Raw genomic sequence first — 11,657 nt, forward strand, 5'->3', positions numbered from 1 at the left:
AGAGATTGTGAAGAATTCTGCCAAAGTCGTGAATCAGCCTGGAAGGAATTCTCCCCCAGAGGCTCCCGTTAAGAGCCCAGGAGAGCGGACAACTTGATCTTGGCCTTCTGTCTTACTGACCTGTGAGAAAATGAATGAGTGTTGTTTGGGGCTGCTAATAGCATGGGAATTTGTTTCAGCAACAATAGAAATCCAGTCCGCAAAGCGACACAATAATAAAACAATAAAGTTAAGTAAAATTCCCATTTATTCTCTCACAGCTGATGCCATTTTGATCTTCAAGTGTAACAGTTTTCTTCAGTTTTATGTTTACTTTTTTTTAAAAAAGTAGTTTTAGAGTATACTTAATATTATATCTGAAATGGCATAAAAATGAATTTTTTAAAGTATTCTGTTTTGGTCAGTGTTTACACATATATTGTCACACTGGACTTATTCTCCAATTAAATTGCTCTCCTCAATCACTGATCTATGATGAAGATATTTTTAGTCCAATATAAGTAGATGTACAATATTGTCTGAAACATCACGATTTACTCAATGGAGATTATTTTTCAATTTAATTTTTATTTTTTACTTGAAGTATGGTTGATTTAAAATGTGTTAGTTTCAGGTGTACAGCAAAGTGATTCAGTTATGTATCTAGGTATATTTTTTCAGATGATTTGTCATTGTCAGTTATTATAAGATATTGAATTTAGTCTCCTGTGCCATACAGTAAATCGTTGTTGCTTATCTATTTTATGTATAATAGTTTGTCTGTTAACCCCATACTCCTAATTTATCCATCTCCCCACTCTCCCCTTTGGTAATCATAAATCTGTTTTCTATGTTTGTGAGTCTTTTTGTTTTATATATAGATTCATTTGTATTATTTTTAGATTCCACATATAAGTGATATCATATAATAATTGTCTTTCTCTGTCTGACTTACTTCACTTAGTATGATATTCTGTGAGTCCATCCATGTTGCTGCAAATGGCAATAATTCACTCTTTTTTACGTCTGAGTGATGTTCCATTGTATATATGCCACATCTTAAAAAAATTTTTTTAAATTTATTTTTGGCTGTGTTGGGTGTTCATTGCTGCACATGGGCTTTCTCTAGCTGCGACAAGCAGGGGCTACTCTTTGCAGTGCGCAGGCTTCTGATTGCGGTGGCTTCTCTTGTTGGCAGAGCACAGACTCTAGGCGCGCGGGCTTCAGTAGTTGTGGCTCACAGGCTCAGTAGTTGTGGCGCACGGGCTTAGTTGCTCCGCGGCATGTGGGATCTTCCCGGACCAGGGCTCGCACCCGTGTCCCCTGCGTTGGCAGGCGGATTCTTAATCACTGTGCCCCCAAGGAAGCCCACCACATCTTCTTAAGCTGGTCATCTGTTGATGGAAACTTGGGTTGCTTCCATGTCTTGGCTGTTGCAAATAGTGCTGCTGTGTACATTGGGGTGCATGTATCCTTTCTAATTAGAGTTTTTCATTTTTTCTGGATATATGCTTATGAGTGGGATTGCTGGGTCATATGGTAGCTCTGTTTTTAATTTTTTACGGCTCATCCATACTGTCTTCCATAGTGGCTGCGCCAGTTAACATTCCCACCAACAGTGTTGGAGATTCCTCTTTTCTCAGTGGAGGTTATTAATGAGACGTCTTTGTCAAGACACAACCTGTTTATACATGTAAAGAGTTGAGTGTCCGCTGCCACGTCATGGGGTGTGGGTAGTTGGCCATGTGGCCTTGTACACACATGGAGTATCTCGGTCGTTCTCAGGGACGGGACTGCTTCACCACCATGATTCACGATCTCACTGTGGGTGCATAATGGCTAAATTGCTTGTGCAACTGGCTGTAAAATGTAATACCCTACCATCTGTGTACCCACATACTCCCACCTTCCATTTAATTATCACTCTTCACTTGGAAAAATTTAAACATGGAAACTTTAAAATACAGCAGGAAATACAAACCTACAGAACGTTGAACCTACCGCATACTCTTCATCTAGATTCACCAAACATTACTATTGTTTGCAAACATAACTGTTATCACAAGGTTTTTCACCTGTTTGTGTTTGCTGTTTCATGTGAGAAGAATTTGTACACATTTTGACAATTTGCCTCTTGATATCTGAATATTTACCTCCTTATTTCGAGGTCATTCTCTTATCTGACACAATAAGCCATCATACTTAACAAATCAACGCTATTGTGACACCATCATTGAATAGTCCATAAACAGATTTCCTGCAGTGAGACAGTGATGTGTTTTCTATCTGCTTTCATAAATCTAGGATCCAGTCATGGTACGAGGATTGCATTCCACTGTCTTGATTCTTTAGTTTCTTTAATCTAGAATACTTGCAGCTCTTTTTTTCTTCAGTGATACACTTTTTTTTCTTTTTTTTTTTCTTCGGTACGCGGGCCTCTCACCGTTGTGGCCTCTCCCGTTGCGGAGCATAGGCTCCGGACACGCAGGCTCAGCGGCCATGGCTTACGGGCCCAGCCGCTCCGCGGCATGTGGGATCTTCCCGGACCGGGGCACGAACCCGTGTCCCCTGCATCGGCAGGCGGACCCTCAACCACTGCGCCACCAGGGAAGCCCAGTGATATGCTTTTGAAGAATACACGCTCACTGTTTTGCAGAACATCCTTCAGGGCAGATTTCTCTGATCGTGTGCCTCATCTTGAGACTCAGGTTTAACATTTGAGTAAAACTTCTACACCCAGATGACGGTGGAACCTTCTTGTTACATCACCTTGGAGGCACAGATTAGGGATATTTTCTGTTATTGGTGATGGGTTCGATTATTTGGTTTTGACTGCATACTAGGTTTACTTTTTTTAAAGGTGACTTTTCCCTGTGTAAGTGATAATGATCCCTGGAGTGATACCTTGAAGTTGCCTGAACAGCTTAAATACTTTGACCAAATTATTCTAGCATCCACTGTAGATAGTTCATCTGAATGAATCATCAGATGATGATTGCAGACCGTTTTTTAACATTCTCCTATCTCATATGTATATTAATTGCCATTGCTCGGTAATGAAGAGATTTTTCTTGTATCTTTTGATAGTGGATTCAAGGATTCCTTTTCATGTGAAGTGATATAATATTACTGTAATTTTCCTTTTTGGTGCTCAGATTTTCGCAGGTTTTTCCACTGGGAGATTCTTCAGCCTGGCTGTATCTTGTCAGGATTTTTTTTGTAAAAATTATTATTGAGTTAAAATACACATAATGTGCAGTTCACCATTCTCAGGGGTACAATTCAGTGACCTAGAGTACATTCACAGTATGGTGCAACCATTACCACTGTCTTGTTCCAGAACGTTGTCATAACCTCAAAAGGACATCTAGTTCCCTTGAGCCCTGCACTCCCCCGTTTTCTCCGTCACCCTGCCTGTCCTGTCAGACCCACCGTGTTTGATCTGATACACGGTACCCTGAAAGAAAAGAGAAAATACTGTTGAGTGTTGTTCACCCAAAATTTTAGATGCTATCCTGTCTTGTAGATTCCATTGAAGGGTACTGAGGGGTATTTTATCTGAGCAAGATTTTTGCCCATGAGCTGAAATTAAAAGCCATAAGAAACGAAAACAGCTTATTGAAGAGGTCTCAGCAATCCCTTGTTTATTACATCATTTTCACGACCTCCAAGATGTGGAAACAACCTAAATGTCTGGCAATGAATGACTGAATATATATTTGTAAAATATACACACAGAATGGAATATTATTCAGTCATGACAAAGAAGGAAATCCTGCCATTTGAGACAATAAGGATGGATCTTGAGGACATGCTAAGTGAGATTATTCAGACAAAGACAAACACTGTGTGATGTCATTTATATGTGGAATCTAAAGAAGCCAAACTCATAAAAACAGAGTAAAATGGTGGTTACCAGGGGTGGGAGGTGGGAGAATAGGAGAGTTGTTGTCTAAGGGTACAAAGTTGAAATTAGTAGGCAACTAGGGCCTGGAGATCCAACACAGCATAGTGATCATAGTCCACAATATTGTGTTTTACTCGTCCAGTGTAATCATTCTAACGACCTAAAGGAAGTGATCATTATGTGATGTGATACAGGTGCTATCATTCAGTGGTGATTAGATTACAATTTATAAAGACGTGAAATCAACACCTTGTACACCTTAACTTTACACAATGTTATATGTCAAATATAGGTCACTAAAAAAAGGAACCAGCACTTTCCTGGTGGTGCAGTGGTTAAGAATCCGCCTGCCAATGCAGGGCACACGGCTTCGAGCCCTGGTCCGGGAAGATCCCTCATGCTGCTGAGCAACTAAGCCCCTGCGCCACAGCTACTGAGCCTGTGCTCTAGAGCCCACGAGCTACAACTACTGAGCCCGCGAGCCACAACTACTGAAGTCTGTGTGCCTAGAACCCGTGCTCTGCAACAAGAGAAGCCACCGCAGTGAGAAGCCTGCGCAACATGACGAAGAGTAGCCCCTGCTCACCGCAACTAGAGAAAGCCCGCGTGCAGCAATGAAGACCCAACACAGCCAAAAATAAATTAAAAAAACAAAAAAGGAACCATAGATGACTGCTGTGATTTGATCATAAATGAGGGACTAGATGGAAGGCATAATCAGTTAGAGGCCTCCAGTCTCCCTCTGCCACCTACATCACTCCTGACTCATCCATGCTCTCACCCTACCTGTCTTCCCCCTGCTACATCCTTCATCTCCACCCTGTGATGTTTAGGCCTCCACTCAACTTCCTCCTGCTCTCTGACCTCCATCCACCTCCTTTAGGTTTCCGTATTGCACTCTCTACCTCCATTCTGGGACCTTTTTGATGTCCACCCCTCCATGACCATTATTCTAGGGACCTCTGTCTAACCCTCCTCAGCTGCATCACCCCAGCAAAGTCCATCGTCCATGCCCTCCTTCCTCTTGCTGTCCATCTGCACTCAGTCCAGAGATCTCATCCCATGCCCTGTGCCTTCTGTGCCCCTGCACTCTCACTTGCCTTGGCCCTCACCTCTCATCATCACCCCCATGGACCCAGTCCACATGCTTCATCCTTTGTCCTCAGCCCTGTAATCCCTGACCCTCTGTCCTGGACTCCTCGGTTCCCTCAATGCCCACTGTCCTATCCAGTTCTCTCATGTCCTGTGCCCCTTATTTCCCCTGGGCTCCATCCCCTTTCCCACACTCTATCTCACTGGGACTGTTATCTTCTACCAGGACCTGCCTACCCCATCTGAAGTCACCTTCTCCCTACACCGTGTTTTTGAAACCCATCCCACAACTGACCTTTGCTCACTTTTGCCCATTAACTTCTCATCCCCGTTGGAACTTTTGTTCCCATGACTCTGCACCCCTTATCCCGCAGGTCCCCATATTCCCAGTATCTTAACTTCCTTGCCCACTTTGCCCACTTATATTTTCATCCCTGGCCTTGCACTTTAATACTTAACCAACATTAAAAACTCTCTGCCTTTTTTCTCTCTGCTTTCTCTCTTCCCCTGCACTCTCTATAGCCCCCTGCCCCCAGGCTCTCTTCACCACCCCCTTATCCTTAAGGTTCCTTTTCCCTGTGGCCTGTTCGTACTCCACTCTGTCACATACCCTCACACAGTCACTCCCCCAAAGACTCTACATTTCCCAGAGTGTGTCTTGACATTGGGTGGCAATGTTCACTGCACATTTTAGGTACTGTGCATTATAGTAAATATTGTCCTTGTGATTGTTGCAGGGTTGGAAGAAATGTAAATTGTAGGAAGGCTCCCCCTTTCAGGCATCCAGAAGTTTGGAGATACAACTATTTTTCTATGTAAGATCATGTCATTCACACACACTCGTGCATGTTGACTGTGCTTTTATGAAAGAGTATAATTCTGAGTTTCTGTGTATGTGTTTATATTTATGAGTATCTGTACATGTGAGAGGGAATTTTCATGTGTTCATTGTGTGCATTAATGCTTGTGAATGTGCAGTTGAAACTGTATGAGGATGTGAGTGATTGTGTGCATAAGTATGGGAATGTGTGTGACTCTATGTTTGAGTGTGTGAATGACCCTGCACGTGTGTGTAATTGAATTTGTGTGGGTGTGCATGTAGGATGGGTTGTCCACCATTATGGCTCTAACAACTGACTTAACAATTGGGAGTGAAATTCAACTCATATAAATATTTTTTCCTTGACCCTTCCAGAAGGTATTTCTTTTTTTTTTTAACTTAAAAAAAATACATTTATTTATTTATTTATTTATGGCTGCATTGGGTCTTCGTTGCTGCGTGCAGGCTTTCTCTACTTGCAGTGAGCGGGGGCTACTCTTCGTTGAGGTGTGAGGGCTTTTCATTGCAGTGGCTTCTCTTGTTGCTGAGCACGGGCTCTAGGCGCACCGTCTTCATTAGTTGTGGCTCACAGCCTCTAGAGTGCAGGCTCAGTAGTTGCGGCGCACGGGCTTAGTTGCTCCGCGGCACGTGGGATCTTCCCGGCCCAGGGCTCGAACCCATGTTCCCTGCATGGGCAGGTGGATTCTTAACCACTGCACCACCAGGGAAGTCCGGGAATGTATATCTTAATTTAAAAAGCAATCACAATTCCCTAATGAAAATTTTGCACAATAGTAAGTGTAGAGGACCGTATTGACCTCTTGATGGTCTTGAATTAAGTGAGTAGCATTGGCTTATCTGACAGTTATGGGAATAGTAGAATCTCCCTGGTAAACCATCTGATGCTGGTGCTTTTATTTGCAAGGGTCTCTTCTGGAACCTTCTCTGTTTCTTCTATGGATATTATCTACTTCGGCTTCTAAAACTACTGTAGGTCAGTATCAGTGAAGTTTATTTTCCTAACAATTTACATATTCACTGATATTGAGTTGTGCAAATAAGTGCATTGATATCTAATGTAGAGTGTTGGCATCGTGCTTCTTGTTACTCGTATGTGTTTTGAAAACCTTCTCAGATATTTGGACAAATTTCTTTGCTGATATGTTAATTGATGGTGCAGCTCAGTTGTATGAAATTAGGAAAGAACTCTCTTGGGTAGAATTTCTCAGTGAAGCAGAACCTCCATTGAGACACATACTTGCAGCCAGTCTCTTACCTGTCAATCCTAAGTACTTCCTGCTCCCTATATGTGAGCCCTGTCTGCCTCCAGAGATCATGGAAAAGTAAGTGGCTTGTCACAAACCCTCCAACAGCCTCTTTAGACATATTGGCTAGAAACTTATAATTGTCCTTGGTAATTAGCAACTGGGAAACTGTTTTCAAAAATAATCACAGCGGGCTTCCCTGGTGGCGCAGTGGTTGAGAGTCCGCCTGCTGATGCAGGGGACACGGGTTCGTGCCCCGGTCCGGGAAGATCCCATATGCCATGGAGCGGCTGGGCCCGTGAGCCGTGGCCGCTGAGCCTGCGCGTCTGGAGCCTGTGCTCCGCAACGGGAGAAGCCACAACTGTGGGAGGCCCGTGTACCACAAAAAATAATAATAATAATAATAATAATCACAGCTCCCAAGCCTGTTCCTGCCAGTGCTGCTCCAGGTGAAGTGATAATTGCAGTTCTGAGGGGAGGGGAGGTCACAGGATCACAAACTCATATCTCAGGGTGGAGCTACCCATCTCGCACGTGTACTGATTGCTTTGACCTTCGCATTGAGCCCACCATCCAGGCAGCAGGAAGAAGTTGATGGTTTTCTCTGTATTGGTATGAGAAGTAGGATTTGTATCAGGAATCTGGTAAGCGAACACATTGGACAAAGGGAATGTCCCGTGTATGAACCTGGTCCAGCACCAAAGCCATGCAGGAAAGTGGGATAAATCCTGAGGTGTGAACTGAGATAGTAAAGGGAGACGGGGTCCTAGACCTTCACCAATCCCTGACGGCTCCTAATGTAATGTATGTAATCCTCGCTAACTGATTTTTGTGGTTTAATCCAAGTGATAATGACATCTGATTTTACATGTGCTTAAGGACTGTATTTCCCCAGTCCATCTGCTGTTTCAGTCTACTTTTCAGGAATCATAGACATAGTTTTTAGGTTGAGAAGTACGGCCATAGTACTCCAGACTTGTAACAAAGAGTAGGATGAATCTGTAGGAATCATCTGATCCTGTGCAAAAACAATGTGTTTAGCAGCCGTTGCTGGAATATATTATAAACGTTTTCTCTAACTACTGCTGTATGAAGTGCTGAGTAGATTTAATAATTGTGTCTCTATTGATTATGGAGAGGCTCTTCCCACGTAAAGTTAGGGAAGCAGAATTTAAGAGAAGTGGAACTTTATATGTTTCAGATACCATTTTTAGGCTCTGAAATATCTTGTGATATTTATGCTGCTTTTAAATATTATAATACCGATCAAAACAACGTATGTCATTTATACAGTACACAAGTGGCTCACCGTAACATTCGATTTTGCATGTGTCTTGTAGTTTCATATCTTTCACAAATCTTGCCATACTGCTAATATTTTTATTTGACTTAAGCATTAATAAATATATATACATATCTGAAATTAATAATAATTTTGTTTCTACCATGCACTTATTAATCAGGTATCGGTGTTTCCTTTCCCATAGTTCCTGTGATTTGTGCCGTTGTACTTTTGTCCAGGAACGAAAGTAAATGAGTCTTTCAGCTTCCATCCTAGTATTGAGCCATTCTTGTATTCATTAAATCCACCTTGTCATGGGGGCAGGTACCTGCGGTTATACTGCGGTCAGTACATTTACATTTAATTAAATCTCTAAAGCTTTATTCAGAGTTTGTATTTGCATATAGAATAAGTCTTTTTCAGTACGTGGAAATATGTCACTACCAACATTTTAAAATAAAATACCACCAACATAAATTGAAATGACAAGGTGCAAAAGCAAAACCAAATTTAGATCTGGCTTATTGGAAGAACACGGGTGACCAGTATTTGAGTGTATTCTGGATTAAATGCACCCCAGCCAGGGTCAAATCTCCACTAACCATCTGCCCCTAACCAGTGAGTGAATTTAGAGGAAACACTTCACCTTTCAGTGCCGACGTTTGCCTCATCTGTATAAGGAATATAATAGCGTCTGACTCACGAATTTGTGAGGAATAAAGAAGTTAACGCATGTGTGGTTTCATCCTAGTGATTAGTACATTGCAAGTGTTCTTTAGTGGATATATGTTCAACCCTTGGAAGCATTTACATGACAGCAAAACTTTAAGTAATTACTTCAAAGTAAGGATTATTGGTAAGTGGAGAATGTTGGATTTCAGTTGTCCTGGTACCTGCGGTCCACGCCTCATATTTTCATTCAGGATCCTCCAGCTCAGAAGAGGGATTTGGCAGCAGGAATGGCCTTTTTTATTACAGACTATATTTGGAATCCTGGGGAATTTCTGTATTCTTTACCATTATCTCTTGCTTTATCGCACTGGGTATAGGCTGAGGACCATAGATTTTATTGTCAGGAATGTGATAACAGCCAACATCTTGGTTCTGTTTTCTTCTGGATTCCACAGTGAGAAATTTTGGGTGGCACCACACGGACAGTGATTTTACTTGCAGATTTTTCCCATATGTTCGTGCAGTGGGCAGGGGAGTGTCCATTGGCACCACCTGCCTCTTGAGCATCTTCCAGGCCATCAGATCAGTCCCCGGACCTCCAGGTGGGCAAAGCCTAAAGTGAACGCTCTCAAGTGCTTTGTTTCTCTAATTTTCCTGTGCTGGATCCTGAACATGTTGGTAAATGTCATTTATCCTAGGTACATGAGTAGAATATTGAGAAACAAGAGCATCACAAACAGAAAAAGTTTCAGACACTGTTCTGCTGTTTGTCACGACCAAACCAGAGACGTATTATATGCAGCATTGCTATCCTTCCGTGATGTCTTATGTTTTGTGCTCATGATCTTGGCCAGCGGCTCCATGGTTTTCATCCTGTACAGGCATAAGCAGAGGGTCCAAAACATTCATAGGATCAGTGTCTCCTCCGTATCCTCCCTTGAGTCCAGAGCCACCCAAACTGTCCTTCTCGTAGTGAGCACCTTTGTGTGTTTTAACACCCTTTCCTCCATCTGTTACATTATTTTGGGTCTTTTGAACAATGCTAATTTGTTCATTTCCAACATCTCTGTAATAATCCCTTCATGTTTCCCATCTGTCAGCCCCTTTCTGCTCATGAGTTGTGACTCCAGAATATCCAGGCTCTGCTTTGCTGGGAAAAGGATACAAATTCCCCTGCCCTTATGAGAAAGATGTAAATAGTATGTATTTTCACTGTGGGTCCAAAACATTCATAGGATCAATGCTCTGTATCCTCCCCTCAGTCCAGAGCCACCAAAACTGTCCTTCTCCTGGTGAGCACCTTATCTATTTCAACACCCTTTCCTTCATCAATAATATTATTTTGTCTTTTCTTTTAACAGTATTGAGTTTTTCTTTTTGAAAACCTCTGCAATAAATAGTTCATGTTTCCCAACTGTCAGCCCTTTTCAGCTCATGAGCTGTGACTCCAGAATGTCCAGGCTCTGCTTTGCTGGGGTAAGGAATAAAAATTCTCCTAATCCTATGAGAAAAATATAAAATGTGTGTATTTGGACTGTATTCACTTGGTAATTCACTCACTTCTCTCAGAGTCCTTAGTGAAATTGTGAGTGGCTTACCAGAGGATGGTAAACAGGACGTGGGAGCATCTTCTTCAAAGTAAACAATGTTATAATAGTAATTGTAATTAAATATCTAATTATCATGTAAATACTTATGTAATGGAAGTTTTCCTAGTACTTTTATTGGAGGAGCTCAGAATTTATGCAATAATAAACATCAGGTCCTGAAACAATCTGGATATTTTGGAGAAGTGTAGGAGTGTATAACTTAAATGTATCACAGTACATTTCTGAAAAATGTAGTAGACATGGAATATTAAGAAAACGTCTGTGAAAAGGAAAGAGCGTGTGGCAGATCATTACTGAAACTGAAGACAATAGTGCTGGAGGGGAAATTCAATCCTTGAGTAAAGCTTTTGGGAGCCGGTCATGAGTTTTTGTCCATTATGTCCTTAGAGAGACGGCAGTTACGTATTTGAAATGATATGTTATATAGGGAGGTGAGCATGTTTAAACATTCTCAGGTAGAAATGGCCAGACTGAACTGGAGTCAGCAAAGGAGAGCATAAAATTGCATTTTACCATATTTTGAAGTAATATCAGGTGATTGTGACAATTAAAAAAGATGTGAATAGCATGGAATTGGGATCTGTAGAAGGCACTTTTTCTCTTTTGTGAAGATGACTTGGGCAAGTTGTCAAGAAAGAGGTTTATAGGTATTGCTCGCGTCCCTAAAGCGATGAAATTAGTTTCTGCTGGAGACTTCCACTAAATTCAGAGCATCGCAGGAGGAGCCATTTGAAAGGGAAAGACATGGATCCATTTTGTGTATGTGGAGTTTGTAGTTTGGGGTTCCTTGATTATTTTTTTCTTGCCCCGTCCCTCAGTTTGTGGGATCTTAGTTCCCCGACCAGGGATCAAACCCGGGTTCCCTGCAGCGGACACGCAGAGTCCTAACCATGGGACTGCCACGGAATTCCCTGGGGCTCCTTGATTTTAAATGAGCAATGCGGATATTGCCTCAAAATTAGGAGAGATTTTTGTATGGTTTTCTCTGTATTGATATTCTGAAGCCAGTGACAGTATTGAGAATTCAACA

At 41.9% G+C, this 11,657-nt stretch overlaps 1 pseudogene across 1 annotated transcript; it reads left to right on the plus strand.

Moving 5' to 3' along the window:
- Positions 1–5,938: 5,938 nt before the first annotated feature.
- LOC308605808 (vomeronasal type-1 receptor 4-like) lies at positions 5,939–10,202 on the plus strand (annotated as a pseudogene). The gene is made up of 2 exons: positions 5,939–6,044; positions 9,473–10,202. The product of its transcript is annotated as a vomeronasal type-1 receptor 4-like (transcript).
- The last annotated feature ends 1,455 nt before the right edge of the window (positions 10,203–11,657 follow it).

Source organism: Mesoplodon bidens (assembly GCF_964165515.1).
Source record: "Mesoplodon bidens genome assembly, chromosome: 18".
In the NCBI taxonomy this organism is placed as follows: domain Eukaryota; kingdom Metazoa; phylum Chordata; class Mammalia; order Artiodactyla; family Ziphiidae; genus Mesoplodon; species Mesoplodon bidens.